Raw genomic sequence first — 5,707 nt, 5'->3', positions numbered from 1 at the left:
GACTCCAGAGAGCACAAAGTGCAGTTTAGTCACTCTGTCCTTTGTGTTGGAAAATGGGAGTAGTTATCGCCATTGAAGCAATCAAAGTTTGCCTCCTCAGGCCCTCTGCTGGCAGAGCCAAACTTAATTAAAAGTGGATGAAGCCTGACGTCTTGTGCTCCAAGGGAAAAACAAAACATAACAAATCCCCCAAACCAAACCCAAACCCTTTTCTGTGAGATTTTCAAAGCCATTTGCCACACCTGTAGTTGGCATACAAGCTTGTAGTTTGGCTCTGGACATCTCCCTTGACACCAAGTGCCAGCACAACGCTTGCATGCAGCAGGAAACCAGGAATTCACCTGCATCAGGGCTTCTGTGGCACTCCAGCAAGCTCTGCTGCCTCCGCCTTGCAGCGTGATACTGCTAAGCTACCACCCAGTAGACAAATTATTTTTCTATTTTTCTACTGTCACAACAGGCAAACTTTTTTCCTACTGCAGACCAGAAGAGCCTGAAGGAAAGTTGTCCTTTAACTACTATTGTTCTCTTGTTGCGTCTGTACATTTCTAGTCAATAGCTCTTGGGTATCACTGGGCAAAGAAAAGCTGTTGCTCAATATCAAATAATTTCCTTCTTTTTCTGCCTTTTGTGTTAGTCCCTGAAAAGTGGTAGAAATGTCCCCAGAAGTAGTAGGTCAGCCATCTCGCTTGAAAATCGCTTTGATTTTACTGTACTTGTCCTCATATGTGTGTGAAAAGATTTAGGAATTATTTTCACACAAAACAGTCCTAGTGAAAAGAGCAGGTCAAGAAATACTCAACATTTGGACATTTTTGTCTGTCTCACTGAAGAACTGATTAGAAAAAAAGAAGCTGGAAAGCTGAAAATGCTCCAAATGGGAAAAATCCTTTATTCACTTATCTTTCTTTTTTAGCTCCTATCTTCCCAGAGGAAATACCAAGAAAGAGAGAAAATGCTGATCTGGCAATAGCAGAAATAATAAAGAACAGCTTCTGGTCAGAGTTTTAGTTAGGAGAATGCACATCATGGATCTCAAAGGCTTTCTGCCATTTCCCCTTAAGCTTGTGATAAAAAGCCTGGTTTTGAACATAGTTGTTCATGTATTCAAATATGAACAGTATAAAATATCACCCTTGAACATAATAACCCACAAATGCATGTATTTGCTTGCAGTTTGGATGCCACAGCCAGAAGAACCTTCCCCAGAGAGGTAGTGGAGGCCCCATCCCTGGGAACATTCAAGGCCAGGTTGGATGGGGCTCTGAGCAATCTGATCTAGTTAGCAGTGTCCCTGCTCACTGCAGGGGGGTTGGACTAGATGACCACTAGTGGTCCCTTCCAACCCTAAACATTCTATGATTCTATGATTCTATGATTCTACCTTTAAAGACAGTTACCAATAGCAGCAATGAATATTTACTGGACTTCTCTGTAAAGATTTTGACACTCTGATGTGATCAGATTATGTATAATATCCATATTTTCATTGTATCAGTAAAATGAATTACTGAGAGGAGTTTTGTGTTGTAGCACATAGTTTTAATTTGGGCTTTTATTCTGATTACTCATCATTCTTTTTATTGATTTGCACCTCTAGGAAATTATTTTGGAAAGAGGTTGCATGCTTGTCACACCCAGGTGTCTGATCCCATCTCTATGGGATTCTAGACAACAACTAGGCTGCATGTCTCTGTGTTTACCTCTGCTATAACGTGTGAGGCCACATGTTCATAATGACTGGCATATGGAAACGTCTCCATATTCAAAATAAGATGCTGGTCAGGGCAGTGACATTAGTCATATTAACCTGCATATTTGCAATAGAGATATATTGGGGAGAGTATCGATGCATTGAGGAGTAACTTATGGAGACATCATACAAATGACATACAAGCCTCAGACTTATTTTCTGCTCTTCTTCATTTGTATGTCAGGGATGCTAAAAAAACAATGCTATGCTGTAAAGGCTACAATACAAATATAACTCTTAATTAACAGAAGTCTGATAATTAATAAATTACAATTTCTGCCCTGGACCCTTTTGCTATCAATGGTTATTTGTTTGGGGATATAAGCAAAACAGTGATTCTAAGCCAACCGTGATTATGAAATTAAATGTAGCGGTTGTTTTCCCTGGATTCTATTAACATAGTTTCCCATTTGGAACCCATAGATTTTTCTTCTGACGCCTTGAACTTACTAAGCATAGCTGTTTTGCTTGGGTAGGAATTAGCAGGTTTCTACATCACTCCAGGAAATAAGACTGACAGACAGGCAGTGCCATAATAGTCTCATCCTCTCACTGCAAAGCTTTATCTTGTTTTTCTTTGGGAGAGGGATCTGTTCCCAACTCTTGTTCAGAGTCATGACAAAAAGATACAGCCCTGGCTCAGAATACAATTTGGAAAAAAGAGGGTAAAATGCAAGACACAGGATTTAAGTCCTTTCTGCCATTACTTCCCTTTTCATGTTGTGATATTTTATATAGAAGAAAATCTAAAATGTGTTATTGCCAAACAAGAACAAAATGAGAAGCTGTCCAGGCAACTCCAGATAAATTTTGAAATCTCTGTGTCTTCATTACAAAAACTGCCATGAATTATGCAGCTGAGCTTCCTGTATTTAGGGAAACTGCAGGGGCCAGCACAGCCCGCTTGCAAAGAATGAACCTCATCCTGAGAAAACCACTTTCCCCATCATATTATCTCTCCTCCTGTATCAGACAAAAAAGATTAGTCCCACATTCAGTAGACACAGGATTTGAATTTAGAAGGCTCCCTGCTCCCATAAATTGAGATATTAACTTGAAGTAAAGGGCTGGAAAAAATTCATTGAGCTTTGTTGTTATGGAGGGCCATGATAAGAATGATGATTTCTCAAATGCTGTTGTCCTGAAGGCTTTAAATTCAATTGTTAGAACTTTGACTTGAATTTATTAACTTAATAGGCAAACAGTGCTAGGCCTGAACTGAGAATGAACCTATCTATAAAGAGTAAATGTAACTACATACAGAAGAAAACAGAATCTTGAGTGAGTACAGAACAGGCCTAGTTACAAAAGCAGCATGCATTTGTAATGTTGGAATAAAACAAATCATTAAGCAATAGCTGGTTGTAAAGCTGGACTTTTCTGGGGAAAATAGTCTCTCCGTATACTTTGATAATGTGGATACAATACAGTGTTGAATTATTAATAAAAAACATGTGAACTGGATTCTTAAGGCAGTCTTACACAGTAAGTAAGTTAAGAAAGAGGTCTGAATGAGAGTATAAGCCACTTCCCTCCTTCCAACAGCATGCTACAACTGCCAGTCACAGACTACCTGATTAGAAAATCTAAGCAGTAATATCTGATAGGCAGCCAAACTACTGGGAGGTATCCTATGGTGAGTAGATACTGTGGAGAAGAAGATTCCTTCTTTGTTGATGGTCTCTGAATTGATGTATCCAGATATTTCTCCTTGGTGGTTTCATATACATTTAAACTCAAAGACTTCTAGGAAGATAAAGTGTTGATGCAGTGGGTACTGTAACCATGTTTTAACTCCTCTCTTCCTTGAATAAACTGACACACAAACCAGCAGAAGCTTGAGAAGTGCATGTGTGTTATTTAAATTGTGAAAAATATAATTCCAAGAGAAAAAGAAAAGGAACCTTGTGTTCTTGAACAGCTATCTCGTCTTCAACCAGCAAATTATCTTAAAATATTTGGTTGAAAAAATAAGAGCTACACAAATTCCAAATGGATATTATTACAACAGTCTAGACTTCTAAACCAAATTCTAAGCTTCATAGCTTTTTTTTCTATAACTGTCATATAATTATATAAACACACATACGTATATACATACTGAGAAAAAAAATACTATTATGATTTGCTACCTAAACAAAAAGTTTATAACTAGGGCTGTCTATCTGTAAATTAAAAGCTTTCTAGCTAATGGGTCACAATGCCCAGATAACTTTATTAAAAAAAAAAGTTATTTAACTGATATGTTATTGCTACTGTAAGGTTAATAAAAGGCAAAGCCGAGAGTAAACTTTTCTATAATAAAATGTGTTGCATAGCCACTCCTGGACATTGTGTTTGTTAAAAAAGCAGAAAACATAATTTATTGGCATTTTTGCAAAGGGTAGTGTTGACATGGGAAAACAAATTTCTCAAACAGGATGACAGTCACTGTCCAGGAGGTGACAGGAATCTCCATTGCAAGGATCCTTGCATCAGTATCTTCTGCTGGATCAGATGATATTTCCCAAACTCTTGTCTTACTGAATTCTTATATCCAGCTTGGCTCTGGTACCATGTAAGGGCTCATCATTTGCATGATCCACTGTTATTGTTTATCTTAAATTACATGCAAAATATCTTTTTATTAGCTTAAATATGTACAAAATAATTGCCAGGACCCCGAGGGCATGAACAGGCCTTAATTGCCTTGGCCAGTCCTACCTGACATCCATACCCACACCTTCTGCCTTCAGAGCCCCCGGGCACTCTTTGTCTGAAGGAAGCCATAGGTGTGCTTGTTCTCTGCCTCAGCTCCAGCCCTGTGTCCTGAACAGACCTTGGACCCATGCTTAGCCTTGTTTCCAGTCCTGCCTCCGGTCCCATCCCCTGCTACTCCTGAAAGGATTCCCAGATGGGCTCTGGGCATGATGGATAACTGCTTGTATGGACTGTTGGCAGATCCTGTTACTAGATCCTGTTCCTGCCAGTCCTGTTGATGCCCTGAGGGACTGCACCCTGGCCAGTGAAGCTGTGCCCCTGCCCCATTTCCCATCTTGGAGCAGCCCTGCTCTTGCTAATCCCTGGCAGGAATTTCCTGCATGGCCATTTCTGCATCTGTAGGAACAGTTTCTACTGACCATGGCATCTTACCTGCCCACAGTTTGGCCAGCTCTGCCACAGAAGGCACCCCTTCTCAGCACAACAACAAAATACAAGAGGGACTGAATCGAGTGGGAGCTGCCTAGGCCGATTGCTAAAACTGACTGAAATTCCCACCTAGAGAGGTCCAGTAAGAATTAGTCCAATATTTGTGGTGGAGGCAGATAGGAGCTCAGTCAGCCACCCTGACTAAAGTCAGTCTGTTGTCTCCTATCAGCCCACTGTCACTAAGCAGAGAATAGCTGGGGAGTTCCTGGTCTACTCAGGGAATTAATGAGTTGAGTGCACTGGGTGTGCATCGAGGCACAATGCTGTCGTGATACCCACCTGCACCACAATTCTATAGAACAAACATGAATTTTATGCTTATATCTCACTAATTTCATAGTACTTGCCACATATGTTAAGACTAACCTGATTCAAGTTAGGAAATGCGTAAATAGTGCATTTTAAAAGTCCTGTGTGAACAACAGTCCTCATAAACAACAGGACACTTAATTCACTTGGAAAAAGTAATTTACACAAGATTGTCAAAGTCTTTCAGATGGTAAAAAAGTAAAATGTGTAGTTTAAGTAAGGTATCCACAATTTATTAAAACTTTCTCTTATTCTTTCTTAACAATACTATTCTTTTGCATATTTCTGACAAAGTACAGACCTAGGAAATGCTTATTTCTGAGAAAATGAAGAAGTTTAAGTCAAGGAAATATTTTTATTATTATATTCTGTAAGGACTGGCTTTATTATATTTTACAAATTGTTTACTTACAAAAAAGGTGGAAGGTTTTTAAGAGCTGAATGAAAAGAAAATTT

General features: G+C 39.2%; 1 non-coding gene across 1 annotated transcript; it reads right to left on the bottom strand.

The window, feature by feature from the left end:
• Positions 1-2,560: 2,560 nt before the first annotated feature.
• Positions 2,561-2,722, bottom strand: LOC118451976. The gene has a single exon (XR_004841598.1). It is a non-coding gene; the product is annotated as a U1 spliceosomal RNA (small nuclear RNA).
• Between the last annotated feature and the right edge of the window lie 2,985 nt (positions 2,723-5,707).

This window comes from Egretta garzetta, unplaced genomic scaffold, assembly GCF_000687185.1.
Source record: "Egretta garzetta isolate BGI_Z169 unplaced genomic scaffold, ASM68718v1 scaffold373, whole genome shotgun sequence".
Lineage (NCBI taxonomy): Eukaryota > Metazoa > Chordata > Aves > Pelecaniformes > Ardeidae > Egretta > Egretta garzetta.
This window is presented reverse-complemented; position numbering and strand designations above follow the sequence as displayed.